This window comes from Mastomys coucha, unplaced genomic scaffold (genome assembly GCF_008632895.1).
Source record: "Mastomys coucha isolate ucsf_1 unplaced genomic scaffold, UCSF_Mcou_1 pScaffold13, whole genome shotgun sequence".
NCBI lineage: Eukaryota > Metazoa > Chordata > Mammalia > Rodentia > Muridae > Mastomys > Mastomys coucha.
In genome coordinates this window covers 22,555,127-22,564,046 of record NW_022196895.1, presented here as the reverse complement: position 1 = coordinate 22,564,046, position 8,920 = coordinate 22,555,127, and the positions used below count along the sequence as shown (strand labels likewise).

At 36.4% G+C, this 8,920-nt stretch overlaps 1 long non-coding RNA gene across 2 annotated transcripts in view; it reads right to left on the bottom strand.

Moving 5' to 3' along the window:
• Nucleotides 1-8,920, bottom strand: part of LOC116087565 — a 77,485-nt gene that overhangs the window by 2,005 nt on the left and 66,560 nt on the right. For both annotated transcript variants that reach the window (XR_004117480.1, XR_004117481.1), the window contains exon 7: nt 5,141-5,205. This is a non-coding gene — a long non-coding RNA (uncharacterized LOC116087565). The remainder of the gene's footprint in view (nt 1-5,140; nt 5,206-8,920) is intronic.

Here is an 8,920-nt window from a genome sequence, read left to right as displayed (position 1 = left end):
AAAAAAAAAAAAAAAAAAAGCACGGTGGAATGTGGGAAAAAATAATTGACCTTGAATAGTCAACATGTGAAGGTGGATGCTTGAGAAACTGCCAAAGATGGCAGGATTAGATAAGAAAAAGACCATGTCTTAGAGAGAGAATCCACAAGACATGCATGCCAAAAAGGCTTAAAAGAGTAAAGAACACTGAACACAGCATAAAAATATGAAAGACAAACTGAGAGGCAAGACATCCCTCAACACAGAAAAAAGCCAAATACATTGATTAGTCTAAAGCTAATAAACAAAGTTCGTGAAAAATAATATGTTTAAATCAACATCTAGCACATCAAGTATTAGTAATAAAATGAAAGAATAGTAGTAAATGTAAAATGATCAACATTCAAAGATACAATTTTTGTTGCCTTTAAGTTTATCATTTCTAAAGTAAAGTGCTAAAGACAGGGTTACAAGTGTGCATTCATACTATTGTGATTTTTGAGAACCCAAAAATTCACACATGACTAGGTTTTCTTTCATTTGTAAATGCCCTGTGTTAATCAAGCATTTCACCTCTCTGGGGAGAGTAAACACTATTTAGAAATATGACTATCAAGGGAATTTAAAGGGAAGAAAGGAAAAACCAAGAATGTTTAAATAAGAAGGAAAATTAAAAAAAAAAAAGGAAGCCATTTAAAGTGAAATTACAATTATTAGAATTAGGAACAAAAGAGGTCCCTGATATCACTAACTTGAGTGGTAATAGGATGAACAACATCAAAAAGATTTTTAATAAGTATGATTAATTTGAGTACTTTTACAAAAACCTGACCAAGAGACTCAAATGATAGAATGAATTTCTTTCATTCTTTGAGGTGGAAATCTGAAATTAACAGTCTGAATGAGTGGATGTAGAGGGGTATCTCTTCCTGTTTTAGACTGACCCCTCTTCCTATGTTTATACTTGAATGTGTATAATAACCTGTAGTCCTTCTAGATTGGGAACCTCATGACCTAATTTGACCTTAACTACCTCCTAAAAGCCTTATCTACCAAGAATGCTGTAAGAGAAGTTAGAGCTTCAACATGATAATTTTGATGAGAATACAATTTGTGTATACCAGTGTAAAAGTCTTTTTCTTTATTGAAAAAAGACTGAATGAGAACAGTTAATAACTTTCAAGGGTGAATAACTAATGCCTTTTCTTGTTTAATGATGTACCATAGAATAAGATGTATTAAATAATAATTTCATAAAACATAAAACTCACTATTACTTAGTATTGCTTGCAACCCTGACCAAGACCTTTGGAGGTGGGAATAATAAGCCACAGAGTCAAGGACACAGATTCCAGTAGTTAGGCCAGTGACAAAAACAGACATCTTTATTGCAGGAACTGTGAAAACTTTATACCCCCTTCCCAGCATCCCATTGGCTCTCAAGTAGCCAGATGTGGCACTGTTTCATTGCCATGTTCCATTGCCTGATCCAATATCAGTGGTCTCTATCCAGACTGGCAGATTATTGGTTGGCTCAGGGAGGAAGTATCAGTGGTATATGTGCCAACATTGTGGCTGAGCATGCTTAGTTAAGTTCCTCCAACAATTTATGCTCAAACATTCCAAAATACATGAAAATTTTTATTATTTCATTTTTGTAGTTCTACTGTTGCTACATCTCTCATTTTCCCTTTCCTGCCTCCAAACCCTTTCATATACCCATTTTTATTCTCCTTCAAATTCATGCTCTTTCTTCACTAATTGTTGATGCATGTATATGTATGTGTATATGATTGTTCTTTTTTTAAAAAATATAACCTACTCAGTCCATATAGTGCTATTTTATTGGCTTTCTTTCAGGGCTAAGAAGCAATGTATAATACTTACACCAAAGTTTAAGAACTAATAAATAGAAGAGTACACAGACAAACAACCTAGACAAACTACCAATACATTTAAATACAATTGACTTAGATCAAATATGTAAGACAACTTTTATGTGTAAATAGATAATGTATGCATTTTATATTATAATACTTAAAAAAGATGCATTGATGTTAAAAAGCAAGAAACTATTTGAACTTAAAAAGATGAGCACGGGCATATTTAGTAAATGGAAACAAAGTGAAAGGAAGGATGAGATTAATCAGTTCGACCTCAAAATCAAGAGATTATTTCATTGTAAAATGCAATTCACTTTGAAGATACACCAGAGGGGAATTCATATGCATTAAAGTAGGGTTTTGACACATATCAACCAAATTTCCAAATTGCAAGAAATATTTTACAGAAATGCAGGTGTCTTGGGAGAACTTAACAATATGCAAAATCTTTTATATATCCAAAGGGCAAAATAATACAAAGAAGATCTAAAAATCATAACATCTGTTTCAGTAAAATGTACTCATATATCAGGCACAAAGAAAGGGAGATGTGCCAGCTTTCAAACAAACATTGAACCTTGTAAAAACCAACGATGACTAAAGATCATAACGCCATGATTTGTATTGGACAGAACCACAAAATGACAATGTGGGTTATCACATCACCAGTAAGCACTCAGTATTCAGAGTGTGCCAGTAAATTCATTAAGGACTTCATGTATATCAGTTTTTTTTCTCCTAGCTACACTTTTATTGAGATTGTGCTATTATCCATTTTACATATGACAGCACACTGACTTCAATTATGCTTTTCCTAGGGTTGCATGGATGGTTACAGATAATTTCTTTGGTTATCAAACAGGCTCCTATGGTGGGCTTGCAGACTTCACACCCAGAGTCTCTAATTCAGGAATGGAGTGTTAGGGAGAGATAGCTTGCATTTATAGCAGTTGCCAGGTAATGCTGATATGTATGGTCCAGGACCCTGAACACAGAGAAGCTCTGGCCAAGGTGATGCTAAGTACAGCGCCTTTATCTCTTATACTGCTTAGAAACAGAAATTTCAGAAGCCAGGTTCTGACAAAAATGCAATAAATTTAGAAATTTATAATTAGCAAAGTTAAAAAAAGTGGTGCTTGAAAATTTAATTAAAAATAAAAAGCAATCATTGCCAAGTTAATCAATTTAATGCATTTCCAATTAAAATTCCAATTGGATTTTTTTTCTTTGAACATGACAAAATGATTCTAAACTCCATGTGGTTGAATATAATGGAAAAAATAATAACCAAGACAAATTAGAAAGGAAAAGTATTTGGGGGTGACTTATTTTGCCATATAATAAAACATTATAGATTGCCATATAAGATTGCATAGCCAGCAAATTTTCATTTCATGCTCATAAGAAATCTCCACTGGAAGAAAGCTTTGGGGTGTGACAAGGAATATGTCAACAACACAGATAATGAAGGGGCACATCAGCGACAAGAGAGTACAGAGTCTTATGGAAGAAAAACCTGCCTAAAAATGTTAGCAGGTAAAATCAGATGAAGGAACCCTCTGTGGCCTCGTGAAAATACACGGGGATGCATTGTTTGGAACATAGTCAACTTATCCAATGCTGGAAAAAGAACTGGGGGCTCAGAGGTGCTTAAGTACTTCCTAGCATATGGGAGAAATAGAGCTGACAAGTATAAAGTTCCGTGAATCAAGGGTATGAGTTAGAATTTCCACAGCTGACTTTCCCCTTCCCTACTCTTCTCCCTACTTATGTCACAAGCAGCCCGATGCTTGTCCCTAGAAACAATATAAACGTGTCATTTTTAGTTTTGTTTTTAGCCAATCTATAGGGAAACAAGATATTGAAAGCAATCAGGCAGGGAGGCAGTGGATGAATCTTGGACACATTTCGGGGGCATTCTGACAATGAAAGGGTCTTCAGTCTCAGAATGAGCACCCAGTCTCAAAGTTGTATGAAAAAGTTGACAGTACAAGAGGCAAAGCATCTAATGCTGTCAGGGAAGATTTCTTTAGTCAGAAAATAATCCCTAAATCAAAATCCTGGCTCCACTGAATTTAAAGAGCAAAAAGTGAAACAGGGTCACAACCCAGGGAAGAAAAGCATGGAACAAGAGTAATAGCCTCACAGGCAGGCTAGAAGAAACCCCAGTCAAGACCTAGCAAAAGTGGCAGTGAAATATCCATGTAACTGATGGAATAGCTGATGTAATGAAGACTCTTATTTTTATAGGGCTACCATTTAAAAGAAAACATTTTAAGAGGGAGAAAATATAATTCATTAGTAATTTCTGTCAAAACAAATGCATGCAATAAATAGATATTAAATGCATGCAATAAATAGATAATAAATATTGTATGTATGTATAATGGTATGTAGCTTTGCTATAAACCATTATCAGGTACCTGGTTACTACTGATGGAGGATGGAGAGGCTGGTTAAAATGAGCTCTCATTTGTAGTAGCAGAAAATGATTGGATAATACTTTTTTTTTTCTTGGATATTTTCTTTATTTACATTTCAATTGTTTTCTACTTTCTAGGTCTTCATTATATTATAAACAGTAAGGATATAGTTTCTAGGCTAGGCTAGAGATATTAATTTTAAAATATATGTTAGACTCAGTTGCTAAGTTCCTTGACACACAAGCCTAAAAGAACTTGAGTTTAGATTCCCAGCCCCACATACAAGCCAGCACCAGCATCAGATGTCTCTAATCTGAGTGTAGTGGAGGGAGGTAACATACTGGGATTTGAGGATCTCATTGACTAGCCATTATAGTTGCATTGGAAAGCTTTAGATTCAGTGAGAGAATCTATATCTTTAAAAAAAACAATGGGGGGGGGGGAGAGAGACAGAGACAGAGACAGAGAGAGACACACACACACATAGACAGCATGCTCATGTGGATTCACTCTTATGTACATATCAGTACATTTCCTCAATCACAACTTTATATACAACACACACACGCACACACACACACACACACACACACACACACACACTTCTTTAAAACTACTCCAACTGACTGTCTCCAGAAACCAGAACTTGGGGGACTGAAAGTGTTGCCAGAGTGACTGGCTGTAAATACTGCTTTTTAAATGCAATGTCTCCAACTGTTCTGTTTCCCTTAATGTTTTCACGAAAAACTAAAAGCCCATGTGGTTAACAAATCATTTTGTATTCCCATTAGCAATATGTTAAGTTTCAATTCAACATAAAAAATGTTTTGGGTTTATGGTTGTGAGCAGTTCTACCTCAAAATGACTTTCCATGTTTTCAAGCCATCTTCTTCAAGGCCCTTGGAAGATTTTTGTTGTTTCTGTAAAGAAACATATGGACATTTGAATGAAAACAGAAATAATGTGATTAAGAATTCCTACAAATAAAATGGCAGATCAATGACCAAAGAGATCAGTTATTATCAGTAAAGTTTTTTTTTAGTTTTTTTTTTTTAAGAGTAATTTCAGAGGACCTGAAGAGATGTTTCCAAGGTTCAGAAGCTCTTCCAGATGGCATGTGTTTGATTCCTATATCCACACCCATCATCTTCTAACAGATCCAGAGGATGCAACAGGCTTTCTGACCTCTGAGAAAACCTGAACTCGTCTGCATAAACATACACACACACACACACATACACACACACACACACACACACACACACACACACACACACACGTTCATGGATGCTTGCATACTCACACACAGTCATATATTTGCACATACATACTCACACATAGGCATGTATTCATGTACACACACATAGGCACACACACATACACACACACATACCACAATTTTAAGAGACTTTTTAGAAAGCCAGATAAGTTCAACATTTTTGTTGTTGTTGTTGTTAGCACAATACACCCTCTTATTCTAAATGACAAGCAAAGTCTCAAGGTTCTACCCACACAGCAAGCATTGTTCATAATAGTAGATATGCTGAGTTCAAGGCAAAGGCCATGAAAGGGGATAAAACTGAGAATTCTTTAGTGGCTGCTTAAGAAACATACAGAAAAGCTTGAAATTTTTCTTTTGTCATACATAGAAGTGAACAAATATACTCACAACGTTAAATGAACTATGGTTAAAATTAACTTCTTAGCAGCATGGCCTTGCTTTCAACTCAGTGGACACATGCAGCATCCTGACAGAATAGCTATTACTCCCTAGCTAAACAGGACCACCCACTTGGTCACTAAACCCTAAAGAAGCCCTGCGTGACCATACCCATGGTAACCAACATTTAGGATCCAGCTTGCCTCATTTTCACTAATTCTATAACTATTAAAATGACAGCTCATGTTCTGTGTTTTATTTTAGACTTAATCTTCTAATAAATCTTGGTGTTTTTATAATTATTTAGTTCTTTTAGCATATGCAGTATCTCCAAATTCTTGTCATTACCTAATAGGATTAGAATTTTAAATTTCATTAAGTACATATTATTAGCATCTGGATTTTTGTTTGAATTATCCTGTAGACATCATTTCACACATTTTATGTGCCTTTCTTTCATTTTGTACTGTTTTGTATTTTTATATTTGAGATTACAATATTATTACATAATTTCTCCATTCCCTTTCCACCACCCAAAGCTTCTCACACACCATTCCTTGCTTTCTTTCAAATCCATAGCTTTTTATTTTTTATAAATTGTTATATACATGAAAATATGAGTTTCTGGATACACACATCCACATATATACACACACACATATATATGTACATATATGTAACTGTTTTCACTGTGGACCCACTGCTTCCTGTGGAAGACTGTTTCTTCCATGGAGGCCCCAGGGAGTTTAGAGGTTCCATTTATATGTAACCTGGTCAGTCTATGTATTTGAACATTTGTTATTGGATAACTAATTGGTATGCTTATTCCTGTGGAAGACTGTTTCTTCCATGGTCTGCATTCCTTAATTTCTAGGGCTTTCCTGTGTGGAATTGAGGCCTCCTGGGCTTTCCCCTGGCCACTTTGTCATGTCTATGGTAGTCCTTATTCAACTCACATTTCAATAGTCATATGGGTGAAACTTGAATCTTTATGGGTATAGCTTCTCATGTTACTAGGAGATACAATCTCAGAACAAACTCTCTAATCCTCTGCCTCCTATAATCTGTCCTCCTCTTCCACATTGTTCCCTGAGATTTAGGTGTTAGGCAGTTTGGTGTATGTATCTATCCTTTTGGACTGGACTCCACAGTTCTGCGTTTTGACTGGGTGTGGTTTTTTCTAATGATCTCTGTTTCCTGCAAAGAGGAGTTTTCTTTATGATGTGTGTTGACTACATTTACCTTTGGATATAAGAACAAATATTTGGAATGTAGAGATTAGGCTGGTTTTCCAAAGTGGTGGTTGTCAGTTCTCCTCCAAGATAAATGACTTTACTAGCTCTGAGTAGTTCTTGAGGTTTCCAGTACCAGGCATAAGTTTCCTGTTTTTGACTGGATCTTATATCCTAATACCATACCATTAGGGTTACTGTAGAGCAGTGGTTTGTTAAGGCAACTTAGGCCTAGTCAAATAATAGGCCTGAACTCTGGTGATCCAGTTGGCAATATCTCTGCCTGCAAGGGACAGAAGGTGTTCGACCATAACTCCTGAGTTCTTAGCTCCTGTTTCAGTCACAACCTCTCACAGCTGCCCCCGCAGAAGATGTGTACTCTGTCAAGTAGACAATGCCCCAAGCTCCCAGCATTCTAGCTGGACCCTACCACCAGTCATCTGACCACAGCCAGGCATGGCCCATCCCACAGACAGATAGCTATGCCTCATACAATATAAGGGGTGTTTCGCCCCCTCCCCTCTCTCTTGCCCTCTTCCTTTCTCACCTGCTCTTTGTTCTTTCTTGCCTTCTTCCTCTCTCTCTTGCTCTTTGTTCTCTCTCTTGCCTTCTTGCTCTCTTGCCCCCTTTCTTCCTCTCTCATTCTATGTTCTCTCTCTCTTGCTCTCTTGCTTTCTTCCTCTCCTTTCTCTCTCTCCTTCTCTTCTCTCCTTCCTCTCCTTGCTTTCTCTATACATGACTGGCCTATTTTCTCTTTCCTATAATAAAATATCTTACTTATGCATTGCCTCCTTTTAACTAACTCATGTACTTTGCAGTTCAAGGCCCCAGCAGCAGAGAAAGAAGGCTCACAGGTTACCATGCCATACTGGTCATTGCTATGATTAGTAGGGATCATAGATTGCAATGTATGATTATTTCTTGCTTTTATCATTTGGAGGCTTTCATGACACCTTCTGGTACCAGAAAAGCTAGATATTAGGGGAAGAAGCAATCAGGTCATTTCCAGCTCAGGGCATCTCAACCTAGGTCTTTAGTGGGGCAATAAGTACGGTTGCAACACCATAATGTTTTAGGAGTCCCGTTGACAACTCTGCTAACTCAAGAAGACAGCTGGTTTTTTTCATGCCTGGCATAGGGAGTTTTGTTAGGTGGTCTTTGGGTCTTGGAGGTGGCAATGTCAGTGCAGATGGAAACATTTCATTTAATCTTTACATATTTATACTCTAACATGAATGCATGAAAGGTAATTTTTAGATAAACAGCAAATAGCATTATTCCTCATCAAATTTTCAAACATCCTACCATTGTTTTACATTTTTCCATCCCTTTTCTGTGTTTATCTCCATTCCCCATCCCTAAAGAGTCACATCTTTTCCCATTTCCTCATCAAGACTCCTATATTCTGCTATTTACTTCAGTATTTCTTCCCAACCTGTCTACCTAGTAATGATCTCAGCTTACTTCTGCTTTCTGTAGTTACTCCAAAATATATACTCATGTCTGAAGATTTTGGAGCTAGAAGCCTCTGATGAGTGAAAACATTCATGAATTGAATGTCTGCATCTGGGTGACCTCAGTTAAGATAATCTTTTCAAGTTCCTTTTATTTACCTTCTAAATTCATGATTTTATGATTCATACCTGAATTGTTTTTAGAGTATATATGTACCACATTTTTTTAAGATATTTTCTTTATTTACATGTAAATTTCTCCATTCCCAGTTTCCCCTCCAAAAACCAA